Consider the following 15,710-nt stretch of genomic DNA (forward strand, 5'->3'; position numbering starts at 1 on the left):
GTGGCATTAGTCGCTGCAGATTCACATGCTGTGCACATCCCGCCATCTGGTGTTGGGCTCGGAGTGTTACAAGTTGTTTTTCTTCGAAGAAGTCTTTTTTCGAGTCACGAGACCGAGGGACTCCTCCCATTTCGACTCCATTGCGCATGGGCGTCGACCCCATCTTAGATTATTTTCTCCGCAGAGGGTGAGGTAGGAGTTGTGTATGCAAGTAATAGTGCCAATGCAATGGAGTGAATACGTATGTACATAATGAAGTTTAAAGTAATATATTTGCAAATTTACAAATGTTCAAGATCAACTTCTAAACGGCTACAGGCTCCCGGGGAGGCGGTGGGCGCATGTGAATCTGCAGCGACTAATGCCACGAACAGATGTACACTGAGTAAATGACATTTTCCGTTCAATGGCATGTGTAGCTGCAGATACACATGCTGTGCAGACTAGTAAGCAGTTATCTCCCCAAAAGCGGTGGTTCAGCCTGTAGGAGTTGAAGTTGTTTGAAACAATGTTCGTAGTACAGCTTGACCTACTGTGGCTTGTTGTGCCGTTAACACATCTACACAGTAGTGTTTGGTAAATGTATGAGGCGTAGACCATGTTGCTGCCTTACATATTTCGTTCATTGGAATATTTCCTAGAAAGGCCATGGTAGCACCTTTTTTTCTGGTTGAGTGCGCCTTTGGTGTAATAGGCAGCTCTCTCTTTGCTTTAAGATAGCAGGTTTGAATACACTTGACTATCCATCTAGCAATGCCTTGTTTAGAAATTGGATTCCCTGTATGAGGTTTTTGGAAAGCAATAAATAGTTGTTTTGTTTTTCGAATTAGTTTTGTTCTGTCAATGTAGTACATTAGTGCTCTTTTGATGTCTAATGTATGCAGTGCTCTTTCAGCTACAGAATCTGGCTGTGGGAAGAACACTGGTAATTCTACCGTTTGATTCAAGTGGAACGGTGAGATCACTTTTGGTAAAAATTTTGGATTTGTTCGTAGAACTACTTCATGCTTGTGTATTTGAATAAATGGTTCTTGTGTGGTAAATGCTTGAATTTCACTCACTCTTCTTAGAGATGTGATGGCAATCAGAAATGCAACTTTCCATGTTAAATATTGCATTTCACAAGAGTGCATGGGCTCAAAAGGTGGACCCATGAGTCGTGTTAAGACAATGTTGAGGTTCCATGAAGGAACTGGTGGTGTTCGTGGTGGTATAATTCTCTTTAGGCCTTCCATAAATGCTTTTATGACTGGTATCCTAAATAATGAAGTTGAGTGCGTAATTTGCAGGTAGGCTGAACTTGCGGTCAGATGTATTTTTATTGAAGAGAAAGCTAGCTTTGACTTTTGCAATTGTAGTAAGTATCCTACTATATCTTTGGCAGATGCGTGTAAGGGTTGAATTTGATTATTATGGCAGTAATAAACAAATCTTTTCCACTTATTTGCATAGCAGTCTGTAGTGGTAGGTTTCCTAGCTTGTCTTATGACCTCCATACATTCTTGTGTGAGGTCTAAGTGTCCGAATTCTAGGATTTCAGGAGCCAAATTGCTAGATTCAGTGATGCTAGATTTGGATGTCTGATCTGTTGTTTGTGTTGTGTTAACAGATCTGGTCTGTTTGGTAGTTTGACATGAGGCACTACAGAGAGGTCTAGTAGTGTTGTGTACCAAGGTTGTCTTGCCCATGTTGGCGCTATCAGTATGAGTTTGAGTTTGTTTTGACTCAATTTGTTTACCAGATATGGAAGGAGTGGGAGAGGGGGAAAAGCGTAAGCAAATATCCCCGACCAGCTCATCCATAACGCATTGCCCTGAGACTGATCTTGTGGGTACCTGGATGCGAAGTTTTGGCATTTTGCGTTTTCCTTTGTTGCAATTAGATATATTTGTGGTGTTCCCCAATTCTGGAAGTATTTGTTTAGTATTTGGGGGTGAATCTCCCATTCGTGGATCTGTTGGTGATCCCGAGAGAGATTGTCTGCTAACTGGTTCTGAATTCCTGGAATGAATTGTGCTATTAGGCGAATGTGGTTGTGAATCACCCAATGCCATATTTTTTGTGCCAGGAGACACAACTGTGTTGAGTGTGTCCCTCCCTGTTTGTTTAGGTAATACATTGTTGTCATGTTGTCTGTTTTGACAAGAATGTGTTTGTGGGTTATTATGGGTTGAAATGCTTTTAGCGCTAGAAATACTGCCAATAGTTCTAAGTGATTTATGTGAAACTGTTTTTGCTGAACGTCCCATTGTCCTTGGATGCTGTGTTGATTGAGGTGTGCTCCCCACCCTATCATGGAGGCATCTGTTATTACATATTGTGGCACTGGGTCTTGGAAAGGCCGCCCTTGGTTTAAATTTATACTGTTCTACCATTGAAGCGAGGTGTATGTTTGGCGGTCTATCAACACCAGATCTAGAAGTTGACCCTGTGCTTGTGACCATTGTGATGCTAGGCACTGTTGTAAGGGCCGCATGTGCAACCTTGCGTTCGGGACAATGGCTATGCATGAGGACATCATGCCTAGTAGTTTCATCACCATTTTGACTTGTATCTTTTGTTTTGGATACATGGTCTTTATTACATTGTGAAATGCTTGAACCCTTTGTGGGCTTGGAGTGGCAATCCCTTTTGCTGTGTTGATTATCGCCCCTAAGTATTGCTGTGTTTGAAACGGCAGAAGGTGTGACTTTGTGTAGTTGATTGAGAAACCTAGATTGTGGAGGATTTCTATGACGTACTTTGTGTGTTGTGAACACCGTTTTAGCGTGTTGGTTTTGATTAACCAATCGTCTAGGTACGGGAACACATGTATTTGCTGCCTTCTGATATGTGCAGCTACTACTGCTAGGCATTTTGTAAAAACTCTTGGCGCAGTTGTTATTCCGAATGGCAACACCTTTAACTGGTAATGTACCCCTTGGAATACAAACCTTAGGTACTTTCTGTGTGAAGGATGTCTCGGTATATGGAAATATGCATCCTTTAGGTCGAGTGTTGTCATGTAGTCTTGTTTTTTGAGCAGTGGGATTACGTCCTGTAATGTCACCATGTGAAAGTGATCTGATTTGATGTATGTATTTAATGTTCTAAGATCTAGTATAGGTCTCAGACTCTTGTCTTTTTTGGGTATGAGAAAGTACAGAGAGTAAACTCCTGTCCCTTTCTGTTGGTTTGGTACGAATTCTATTGCTTCTTTTGTAGCAATGCCTGAACTTCTAGTCCTAGAAGATCTATATGTTGTTTTGACATATTGTGTGTCTTCGGTGGGACGTTTGGAGGGAATTTGAGAAATTCTATGCAATAACCATGCTGGATAATTGCTAGGACCCAAGTGTCTGTTGTTATTTCCTCCCAATGTTTGTAAAACTTGGTTAGTCTCCCCCCCACAGATGTTATGTGTTGGGGATGTGTGACTTGGAAGTCACTGCTTGTTTTGAGGAGTTTTTGGACTTTGGAACTTTCCTCTATTCTTTTGGAATTGTCCCCCTTTATATTGTCCCCGAAAACTTCCCGCTGATACTGGCTCTGGTAAGTGGGTCTTGTTTGTGAGGTTGTGGGTTCTGTGCTTTGTCCTCGAAACCCCCCTCTAAACTGTGTTTTTCGAAATGTGCCTCTGCTCTGTGGGGAGTAGAGTGCGCCCATGGCTTTGGCCGTGTCAGTGTCTTTTTTAAGTTTTTCGATCGCAGTGTCCACCTCCGGCCCAAACAACTGCTGTCCGTTGAATGGCATATTCAGCACAGCTTGCTGTATCTCTGGTTTAAATCCTGATTTACGCAGCCATGCATGTCTCCTTATTGTTACTGCTGTGTTGACAGTTCTAGCAGCTGTGTCTGCAGCATCCATTGCTGACCGTATCTGATTATTGGAGATACTCTGTCCTTCTTCTACTACCTGCTGCGCTCTCTTTTGGAACTCCTTGGGCAAATGTTCTATAAAGTGTTGCATTTCGTCCCAATGGGCCCTATCGTATCTGGCCAACAAAGCCTGTGAATTGGCAATACGCCACTGGTTTGCTGCCTGTGCCACCACCCTCCTGCCTGCTGCGTCTAATTTTCTACTTTCTTTATCTGGAGGTGGTGCATCTCCTGAAGTATGTGAGTTCGCTCTTTTGCGCGCTGCCCCTACTACAACTGAGTCCGGTGTTAATTGTTGTGTGATGTACACAGGGTCTGTTGGTGGCGGTTTATATTTTTTCTCCACTCTTGGAGTAATGGCCCTTTCTTTTACAGGCTCTTCAAATACTTGTTTGGAGTGTTTTAACATCCCTGGTAACATCGGCAGACTCTGGTCTACTGGCTGTGTGTTGACGACAAAGTATTAAATAAAAAGTCATCCTCAATAGGTTCAGCATGCAGTGCTACATTGTGAAACGTAGCTGCTCTGGACACCACCTGCATGTAAGCAGTACTGTCTTCAGGTGGTGACGGTCTTGCCGGGTAGCAGTCTGGGCTATTGTCAGATACTGGTGCATCATATAGATCCCATGCATCTGGGTCATCCTGGGTCATCCCTGTGTGCGTTGGAGATTGCATCATAGGGGGTGTTGCAATTGGTGATAGTTGCGGTGAGTGCTGTGGCGACGGTGGTGGCGAAAAACGTGGTGGAGTTTTTTCTTTTGCCACCTTTGCTTTTGGCTGTTTCTCTGTGTCTTGGAAAGCAAGTTTCCTTTCCATTTTAATAGGGGGAAGAGTTCTTATTTTCCCTGTATCTTTTTGAATATGGAGCCTTCTTTGTGTATAGTCTGGCTCCCCCATCTCTAATTCTTGTCCAAATTTATGGCCTTGTAGTTGTGCTGAAAGGCCTTGTTCTTCGTAATAAGAACTTTGTTTCGGCTCCGATGCTGGGTGTTTCGGCACCAAAACTTTTTTCACAGTCTTTTTCGGCTCCGAAGCCACCTTTTTCGGTTTCGGGGTGCCGATCTCTCGGTGCCGACTTTGCTCGGCACCGGTATCTCGGTGTCGAGTTTGGTCGGAGCCAGTATCTCGGTGCCGAGTATACTCTGTGCCGGTATCTCGACCGGAGTCGGATGTCTTCGACACGTGTATGCCCTTTTTCGGTGCCAATGGTTGGTCACCGAGTTCACGGGTTAAGCCATGGCCTGACGGCGGTGGCGTCCCCTGGGCCTTCATGATTTTGGCGTAAGTGGGACAAACACAAATTACAGACCAAATGCTGATCTGTGTAAGGATACTTATTGTGGCATTCGGGGCAGAAGCGGAATGGGGTCCGTTCCATGAGCCTTGAAGACGCAAGCGGTCGGGCCGACCAGGCCCCGCCGGGGATAGAAGCCCCGAAGGGCTACCGGAGCTCTTCTTTTATTCGTTGTCGATCTGCTATAACTAACCCGATACCGAACGCAAACAATACCGTCGAATTTTCCGAGATTTAACTAACTTTCCGAACCGAAACACGGAGCGAAGAGGAACAAGTCCGAACCCGATGGCGGAAAGAAAACAATATAAGATGGAGTCGATGCCCATGGTCAATGGAGGCGAAAGGGGAGGAGTCCCTCGATCTTGTGACTCGAAAAGACTTCTTCGAAGAAAAACAACTTGTAACACTTCGAGCCCAACACTAGATGGCGGGATATGCACAGCATGTGTATCTGCAGCTACACATGCAATCGAACATATATATATATATTTCTTTTAATTGAAAAAAATAAAACAGAAGGTCAAAACAATCTGTATTTAATTTTATATTTGCTACCTTATGAACGATTTCCCTTGCAAAGCATTTTGATATTGGTATACACTGCACTACCAATGATAAAACATTGCAATAATTCAGTGGCAATAATAAAACTCTTTGTGGAAGGAAGGAAAGTGTATCGCTGCAGACTTTTGATCTGAATGTCCAGTTTTAAATTTATGAACGGAGGCTGTCTAGTTTGCACCTTGCACATTCAACAGTTACTACTATGAGCTGTAGTAAACAGTAGGAGGTTATATCACCTAATACAAATTAGCATATTGTTTCAGTTCTTTACATCAGTACTTAATCTGATATAGTTCAACATACACATATAAACACACACACACACCCCTCTCTTCTCATCTAAAAAGAAGGAAGACTGTACTATTGTAAGGAAATGCCTCCTTGGCATGGTTGCCCCCTGACTTTTTGCCTTTGCTGATGCTATGTTTACAATTGAAAGTGTGCTGAGGCCTGCTAACCAGGCCCCAGCACCAGTGTTCTTTCCCTAACCTGTACTTTTGTATCCACAATTGGCAGACCCTGGCATCCAGATAAGTCCCTTGTAACTGGTACTTCTAGTACCAAGGGCCCTGATGCCAAGGAAGGTCTCTAAGGGCTGCAGCATGTCTTATGCCACCCTGGAGACCTCTCACTCAGCACAGACACACTGCTTGCCAGCTTGTGTGTGCTAGTGAGGACAAAACGAGTAAGTCGACATGGCACTCCCCTCAGGGTGCCATGCCAGCCTCTCACTGCCTATGCAGTATAGGTAAGACACCCCTCTAGCAGGCCTTACAGCCCTAAGGCAGGGTGCACTATACCATAGGTGAGGGTACCAGTGCATGAGCATGGTACCCCTACAGTGTCTAAACAAAACCTTAGACATTGTAAGTGCAGGGTAGCCATAAGAGTATATGGTCTGGGAGTCTGTCAAACACGAACTCCACAGCACCATAATGGCTACACTGAAAACTGGGAAGTTTGGTATCAAACTTCTCAGCACAATAAATGCACACTGATGCCAGTGTACATTTTATTGTAAAATACACCACAGAGGGCACCTTAGAGGTGCCCCCTGAAACTTAACCGACTGTCTGTGTAGGCTGACTAGTTCCAGCAGCCTGCCACACCAGAGACATGTTGCTGGCCCCATGGGGAGAGTTCCTTTGTCACTCTGAGGCCAGTAACAAAGCCTGCACTGGGTGGAGATGCTAACACCTCCCCCAGGCAGGAGCTGTAACACCTGGCGGTGAGCCTCAAAGGCTCACCCCTTTGTCACAGCCCAGCAGGGCACTCCAGCTTAGTGGAGTTGCCCGCCCCCTCCGGCCACGGCCCCCACTTTTGGCGGCAAGGCTGGAGGGAACAAAGAAAGCAACAAGGAGGAGTCACTGGCCAGTCAGGACAGCCCCTAAGGTGTCCTGAGCTGAGGTGACTCTGACTTTTAGAAATCCTCCATCTTGCAGATGGAGGATTCCCCCAATAGGGTTAGGATTGTGACCCCCTCCCCTTGGGAGGAGGCACAAAGAGGGTGTACCCACCCTCAGGGCTAGTAGCCATTGGCTACTAACCCCCCAGACCTAAACACGCCCTTAAATTTAGTATTTAAGGGCTACCCTGAACCCTAGAAAATTAGATTCCTGAAACTACAAGAAGAAGGACTGCCTAGCTGAAGAACCCCTGCAGAGGAAGACCAGAAGACGACAACTGCCTTGGCTCCAGAAACTCACCGGCCTGTCTCCTGCCTTCCAAAGATCCTGCTCCAGCGACGCCTTCCAAAGGGACCAGCGACCTCGACATCCTCTGAGGACTGCCCCTGCTTCGAAAAGACAAGAAACTCCTGAGGACAGCGGACCTGCTCCAAGAAAAGCTGCAACTTTGTTTCCAGCAGCTTTAAAGAACCCTGCAAGCTCCCCGCAAGAAGCGTGAGACTTGCAACACTGCACCCGGCGACCCCGACTCGGCTGGTGGCGATCCAACACCTCAGGAGGGACCCCAGGACTACTCTAAGACTGAGTACAAAAACCTGTCCCCCCTGAGCCCCCACAGCGCCGCCTGCAGAGGGAATCCCGAGGCTTCCCCTGACCGCGACTCTTTGAATCCTAAGTCCCGACACCTGGGAGAGACCCTGCACCCGCAGCCCTCAGGACCTGAAGGACCGGACTTTCACTGGAGGAGTGACCCCCAGGAGTCCCTCTCCCTTGACCAAGTGGAGGTTTCCCCGAGGAGCCCCCCCCTTGCCTGCCTGCAGCGCTGAAGAGATCCCTAGATCTCCCATTGACTTCCATTACAAACCCGACGCTTGTTTCTACACTGCACCCGGCCGCCCTCGCGCTGCTGAGGGTGAAATTTCCGTGTGGGCTTGTGTCCCCCCCGGTGCCCTACAAAACCCCCCTGGTCTGCCCTCCGAAGACGCGGGTACTTACCTGCAAGCAGACCGGAACCGGGGCACCCCCTTCTCTCCATTCTAGCCTATGTGTTTTGGGCACCACTTTGAACTCTGCACCTGACCGGCCCTGAGCTGCTGGTGTGGTGACTTTGGGGTTGCTCTGAACCCCCAACGGTGGGCTACCTTGGACCAAGAAGTAAGCCCTGTAAGTGTCTTACTTACCTGGTTAACCTAACAAATACTTACCTCCCCTAGGAACTGTGAAAATTGCACTAAGTGTCCACTTTTAAAACAGCTATTTGTGAATAACTTGAAAAGTATACATGCAATTTTGATGATTTGAAGTTCCTAAAGTACTTACCTGCAATACCTTTCGAATGAGATATTACATGTAGAATTTGAACCTGTGGTTCTTAAAATAAACTAAGAAAATATATTTTTCTATACAAAAACCTATTGGCTGGATTTGTCTCTGAGTGTGTGTACCTCATTTATTGTCTATGTGTATGTACAACAAATGCTTAACACTACTCCTTGGATAAGCCTACTGCTCGACCACACTACCACAAAATAGAGCATTAGTATTATCTATTTTTACCACTATTTTACCTCTAAGGGGAACCCTTGGAATCTGTGCATGCTATTCCTTACTTTGAAATAGCACATACAGAGCCAACTTCCTACATTGGTGGATCAGCGGTGGGGTACAAGACTTTGCATTTGCTGGACTACTCAGCCAATACCTGATCACACGACAAATTCCAAAATTGTCATTAGAAATTCATTTTTGCAATTTGAAATTTTTCTAAATTCTTAAAAGTCCTGCTAGGGCCTTGTGTGTTAAGTCCCTGTTTAGCATTGTCTTTTAGAGTTTAAAAAGTTTGTTAAAAGTTTGAAATTAGATTCTAGAAACAGTTTTAGATTCTTTAAAAAGTCTTCCAACTCTTAGCAAAATAATGTCTGATACAGAGATGAATGTGGTGGAACTCGACACCACACCTTACCTCCATCTTAAGATGAGGGAGCTAAGGTCTCTCTGTAATATCAAAAAAATAACCATTGGCTCCAGACCTACCAAAATTCAGCTCCAGGAGCTGTTGGCAGAGTTTGAAAAAGCCAACCCCTCTGATGATGACATCACAGAGGAAGAAATTAGTGACTTGGAGGCCAATGTCCCTCCTCCAGTCCTAAATAGGGAGAACAGGACCCCTCAAGTCCTGTCTCCAACTGTGTTAGTCAGAAATAGTGAGTCCCTCACAGGAGGGTCCCACATTTCTGAAATCACTGAGGATGCTCTCAGTGAAGATGACCTCCTGTTAGCCAGGATGGCCAAAAGATTGGCTTTAGAGAGACAGCTCCTAGCTATAGAAAGGGAAAGACAAGAGATGGGCCTAGGACCCATCAATGGTGGCAGCAATATAAATAGGGTCAGAGATTCTCCTGACATGTTAAAAATCCCCAAAGGGATTGTGACAAAATATGAAGATGGTGATGACATCACCAAATGGTTCACAGCTTTTGAGAGGGCTTGTGTAACCGGAAAAGTGAACAGATCTCACTGGGGTGCTCTCCTTTGGGAAATGTTCACTGGAAAGTGTAGGGATAGACTCCTCACACTCTCTGGAAAAGATGCAGAATCTTATGACCTCATGAAGGGTACCCTGATTGAGGGCTTTGGATTCTCCACTGAGGAGTACAGGATTAGGTTCAGGGGGGCTCAAAAATCCTCGAGCCAGACCTGGGTTGACTTTGTTGACTACTCAGTGAAAACACTAGATGGTTGGATTCAAGGCAGTGGTGTAAGTAATTATGATGGGCTGTACAATTTATTTGTGAAAGAACACCTATTGAGTAATTGTTTCAATGATAAACTGCATCAGCATCTGGTAGACCTAGGACCAATTTCTCCCCAAGAATTGGGAAAGAAGGCGGACCATTGGGTCAAGACAAGGGTGTCCAAGACTTCAACAGGGGGTGACCAAAAGAAAGGGGTCACAAAGGCTCCCCAGGGGAAGGGTGATGAGAAAACCAAAACTAAAAATAGTAAAGAGTCTTCTACAGGCCCCCAAAAACCTGCTCAGGAGGGTAGGCCTAGAGCCTCTTCACAAAACAATGGGTACAAGGGTAAAAACTTTGATCCCAAAAAGGCCTGGTGTCATAGCTGTAAACAGCATGGACACCAAACTGGAGACAAGGCCTGTCCCAAGAAAGGTTCCACTCCAAACTCCCATCCAGGTAACACTGGTATGGCTAGTCTCCAAGTGGGATCAACAGTGTGCCCAGAGCAAATCAGGGTCCACACTGAAGCTACTCTAGTTTCTGAGGGTGGGGTGGATTTAGCCACACTAGCTGTCTGGCCGCCTAACATGCAAAAATACAGACAGCAACTCTTAATTAATGGGACTAGAATAGAGGGCCTGAGGGATACAGGTGCCAGTGTCACCATGGTGACAGAGAAACTGGTTTCCCCTGGCCAATACCTGACTGGAAAAACTTACACAGTCACCAACGCTGACAATCAGAGAAAAGTACATCCCATGCCAATGGTTACTTTAGAATGGGGAGGGGTCAATGGCCTGAAACAGGTGGTGGTCTCCTCAAATATCCCAGTGGACTGTCTGCTTGGAAATGACCTGGAGTCCTCAGCATGGGCTGAGGTAGAACTAAAAACCCATGCAGCAATGCTGGGTATCCCTGAACTGGTGTGTGTGAAAACAAGAGCACAATGCAAGGCACAGGGTGAACAAGTAGAGCTGGAGTCTGGAAGAATGGCCCAGCCTACCAAGAGAACAGGAAAGTCAGTTGGGAAACCAACTGCAACACAGCAAAAGAAAGGGAACCTCTCTTCTCAGGAAGAAGTTCTGCCCTCTGAGGGAACTGAGCCTTTGGAGCTTGAACCTTACCAGGTTGAGCTCTTGGGCCCAGGGGGACCCTCAAGGGAGGAGCTGTGTAAGGGACAAGAAACCTGTCCCTCTCTTGAAGGCCTTAGGCAGCAAGCTGCTGAAGAGTCCAAAGGCAAGAAAAATGGAACACATAGGGTCTATTGGGAAGATGGACTCCTGTACACTGAGGCCAGAGACCCCAAACCTGGTGCCACTAGGAGAGTGGTAGTGCCTCAGCTGTTCAGGAAGTTCATCCTAACATTGGCCCATGACATTCCCCTTGCTGGACATTTGGGACAAACCAAGACGTGGGAGAGGTTAGTCAACCGCTTCTACTGGCCCAATATGTCCAACATGGTTAAGGAGTTTTGCCTCTCCTGCCCCACCTGTCAAGCCAGTGGTAAGACAGGTGGGCATCCAAAGGCCCCCCTCATTCCACTTCCAGTGGTGGGGGTTCCCTTTGAAAGAGTGGGTGTGGACATAGTTGGTCCACTAGAACCTCCCACAGCCTCAGGAAATATGTATATCCTGGTAGTAGTGGATCATGCTACCAGGTATCCTGAAGCTATTCCCCTTAGGTCGACTACTGCCCCTGCAGTAGCCAAGGCCCTCATTGGTATCTTTACCAGAGTGGGTTTCCCTAAGGAGGTGGTGTCTGACAGAGGTACCAACTTCATGTCAGCATACCTAAAGCACATGTGGAATGAGTGTGGAGTGACTTATAAATTCACTACACCATACCATCCACAAACTAATGGCTTGGTTGAGAGATTCAACAAGACATTAAAAGGCATGATCATGGGGCTCCCAGAAAAACTCAAAAGGAGATGGGATGTCCTCTTGCCATGTCTGCTTTTCGCTTACAGAGAGGTGCCACAGAAGGGAGTAGGATTCTCACCCTTTGAACTTCTGTTTGGTCATCCTGTAAGGGGACCACTTGCTCTTGTTAAAGAAGGCTGGGAGAGACCTCTCCATGAGCCTAAACAGGACATAGTGGACTATGTACTTGGCCTTCGCTCTAGAATGGCAGAGTACATGGAAAAGGCAACCAAAAACCTTGAGGCCAGCCAACAGCTCCAGAAGTTTTGGTATGACCAAAAGGCTGCACTGGTTGAGTTCCAACCAGGGCAGAAAGTCTGGGTTCTGGAGCCTGTGGCTCCCAGGGCACTCCAGGACAAATGGAGTGGCCCTTACCCAGTGCTAGAAAGGAAGAGTCAGGTCACCTACCTGGTGGACCTGGGCACAAGCAGGAGCCCCAAGAGGGTGATCCATGTGAACCGCCTTAAGCTCTTCCATGACAGGGCTGATGTGAATCTGTTGATGGTAACAGATGAGGATCAGGAGGCAGAGAGTGAACCTCTCCCTGATCTTCTGTCATCAGACCCAAAAGATGGCACAGTAGATGGAGTGATCTACTCAGACACCCTCTCTGGCCAACAGCAAGCTGATTGTAGGAGAGTCCTACAACAGTTTCCTGAACTCTTCTCCTTAGCCCCTGGTCAGACACACCTGTGTACCCATGATGTGGACACAGGAGACAGCATGCCTGTCAAGAACAAAATCTTTAGACAGTCTGACCATGTTAAGGAAAGCATCAAGGTGGAAGTCCACAAGATGCTGGAATTGGGAGTAATTGAGCGCTCTGACAGCCCCTGGGCTAGCCCAGTGGTCTTAGTCCCCAAACCTCACACCAAAGATGGAAAGAAAGAGATGAGGTTTTGTGTGGACTACAGAGGGCTCAATTCTGTCACCAAGACAGATGCTCATCCAATTCCTAGAGCTGATGAGCTCATAGACAAATTAGGTGCTGCCAAATTCTTAAGTACCTTTGACTTGACAGCAGGGTACTGGCAAATAAAAATGGCACCTGGAGCAAAAGAGAAAACAGCATTCTCCACACCTGATGGGCATTATCAGTTTACTGTTATGCCCTTTGGTTTAAAGAATGCCCCTGCCACCTTCCAAAGGTTGGTGAATCAAGTCCTTGCTGGCTTGGAGTCCTTTAGCACAGCTTATCTTGATGATATTGCTGTCTTTAGCTCCACCTGGCAGGATCACCTGGTCCACCTGAAGAAGGTTTTGAAGGCTCTGCAATCTGCAGGCCTCTCTATCAAGGCATCCAAATGCCAGATAGGGCAGGGAACTGTGGTTTACTTGGGCCACCTTGTAGGTGGAGGCCAAGTTCAGCCACTCCAACCCAAGATCCAGACTATTCTGGACTGGGTAGCTCCAAAAATCCAGACTCAAGTCAGGGCATTCCTTGGCTTGACTGGGTATTACAGGAGGTTTGTGAAGGGATATGGATCCATTGTGACAGCCCTCACTGAACTCACCTCCAAAAAAATGCCCAAGAAAGTGAACTGGACTGTGGAATGCCAACAGGCCTTTGACACCCTGAAACAAGCAATGTGCTCAGCACCAGTTCTAAAAGCTCCAGATTATTCTAAGCAGTTCATTGTGCAGACTGATGCCTCTGAACATGGGATAGGGGCAGTTTTGTCCCAAACAAATGATGATGGCCTTGACCAGCCTGTTGCTTTCATTAGCAGGAGGTTACTCCCCAGGGAGCAGCGTTGGAGTGCCATTGAGAGGGAGGCCTTTGCTGTGGTTTGGTCCCTGAAGAAGCTGAGACCATACCTCTTTGGGACTCACTTCCTAGTTCAAACTGACCACAGACCTCTCAAATGGCTGATGCAAATGAAAGGTGAAAATCCTAAACTATTGAGGTGGTCCATCTCCCTACAGGGAATGGACTTTATAGTGGAACACAGACCTGGGACTGCCCATGCCAATGCAGATGGCCTTTCCAGGTTCTTCCACTTAGAAAATGAAGACTCTCTTGGGAAAGGTTAGTCTCATCCTCTTTCGTTTGGGGGGGGGGTTGTGTAAGGAAATGCCTCCTTGGCATGGTTGCCCCCTGACGTTTTGCCTTTGCTGATGCTATGTTTACAATTGAAAGTGTGCTGAGGCCTGCTAACCAGGCCCCAGCACCAGTGTTCTTTCCCTAACCTGTACTTTTGTATCCACAATTGGCAGACCCTGGCATCCAGATAAGTCCCTTGTAACTGGTACTTCTAGTACCAAGGGCCCTGATGCCAAGGAAGGTCTCTAAGGGCTGCAGCATGTCTTATGCCACCCTGGAGACCTCTCACTCAGCACAGACACACTGCTTGCCAGCTTGTGTGTGCTAGTGAGGACAAAACGAGTAAGTCGACATGGCACTCCCCTCAGGGTGCCATGCCAGCCTCTCACTGCCTATGCAGTATAGGTAAGACACCCCTCTAGCAGGCCTTACAACCCTAAGGCAGGGTGCACTATACCATAGGTGAGGGTACCAGTGCATGAGCATGGTACCCCTACAGTGTCTAAACAAAACCTTAGACATTGTAAGTGCAGGGTAGCCATAAGAGTATATGGTCTGGGAGTCTGTAAAACACGAACTCCACAGCACCATAATGGCTACACTGAAAACTGGGAAGTTTGGTATCAAACTTCTCAGCACAATAAATGCACACTGATGCCAGTGTACATTTTATTGTAAAATACACCACAGAGGGCACCTTAGAGGTGCCCCCTGAAACTTAACCGACTGTCTGTGTAGGCTGACTAGTTCCAGCAGCCTGCCACACCAGAGACATGTTGCTGGCCCCATGGGGAGAGTGCCTTTGTCACTCTGAGGCCAGTAACAAAGCCTGCACTGGGTGGAGATGCTAACACCTCCCCCAGGCAGGAGCTGTAACACCTGGCGGTGAGCCTCAAAGGCTCACCCCTTTGTCACAGCCCAGCAGGGCACTCCAGCTTAGTGGAGTTGCCCGCCCCCTCCGGCCACGGCCCCCACTTTTGGCGGCAAGGCTGGAGGGAACAAAGAAAGCAACAAGGAGGAGTCACTGGCCAGTCAGGACAGCCCCTAAGGTGTCCTGAGCTGAGGTGACTCTGACTTTTAGAAATCCTCCATCTTGCAGATGGAGGATTCCCCCAATAGGGTTAGGATTGTGACCCCCTCCCCTTGGGAGGAGGCACAAAGAGGGTGTACCCACCCTCAGGGCTAGTAGCCATTGGCTACTAACCCCCCAGACCTAAACACGCCCTTAAATTTAGTATTTAAGGGCTACCCTGAACCCTAGAAAATTAGATTCCTGAAACTACAAGAAGAAGGACTGCCTAGCTGAAGAACCCCTGCAGAGGAAGACCAGAAGACGACAACTGCCTTGGCTCCAGAAACTCACCGGCCTGTCTCCTGCCTTCCAAAGATCCTGCTCCAGCGACGCCTTCCAAAGGGACCAGCGACCTCGACATCCTCTGAGGACTGCCCCTGCTTCGAAAAGACAAGAAACTCCCGAGGACAGCGGACCTGCTCCAAGAAAAGCTGCAACTTTGTTTCCAGCAGCTTTAAAGAACCCTGCAAGCTCCCCGCAAGAAGCGTGAGACTTGCAACACTGCACCCGGCGACCCCGACTCGGCTGGTGCGATCCAACACCTCAGGAGGGACCCCAGGACTACTCTAAGACTGTGAGTACAAAAACCTGTCCCCCCTGAGCCCCCACAGCGCCGCCTGCAGAGGGAATCCCGAGGCTTCCCCTGACCGCGACTCTTTGAATCCTAAGTCCCGACACCTGGGAGAGACCCTGCACCCGCAGCCCCCAGGACCTGAAGGACCGGACTTTCACTGGAGGAGTGACCCCCCAGGAGTCCCTCTCCCTTGACCAAGTGGAGGTTTCCCCGAGGAGCCCCCCCCTTGCCTG

The 15,710-nt window shown here is 47.5% G+C and overlaps 1 protein-coding gene across 2 annotated transcripts in view; it reads right to left on the reverse strand.

The window, feature by feature from the left end:
• AFAP1 (actin filament associated protein 1) overlaps positions 1-15,710 on the reverse strand; it is a 482,665-nt gene that overhangs the window by 79,658 nt on the left and 387,297 nt on the right. The window lies entirely within an intron of this gene.

The sequence above is a fragment of the Pleurodeles waltl genome, chromosome 1_2 (assembly GCF_031143425.1).
Source record: "Pleurodeles waltl isolate 20211129_DDA chromosome 1_2, aPleWal1.hap1.20221129, whole genome shotgun sequence".
NCBI lineage: Eukaryota > Metazoa > Chordata > Amphibia > Caudata > Salamandridae > Pleurodeles > Pleurodeles waltl.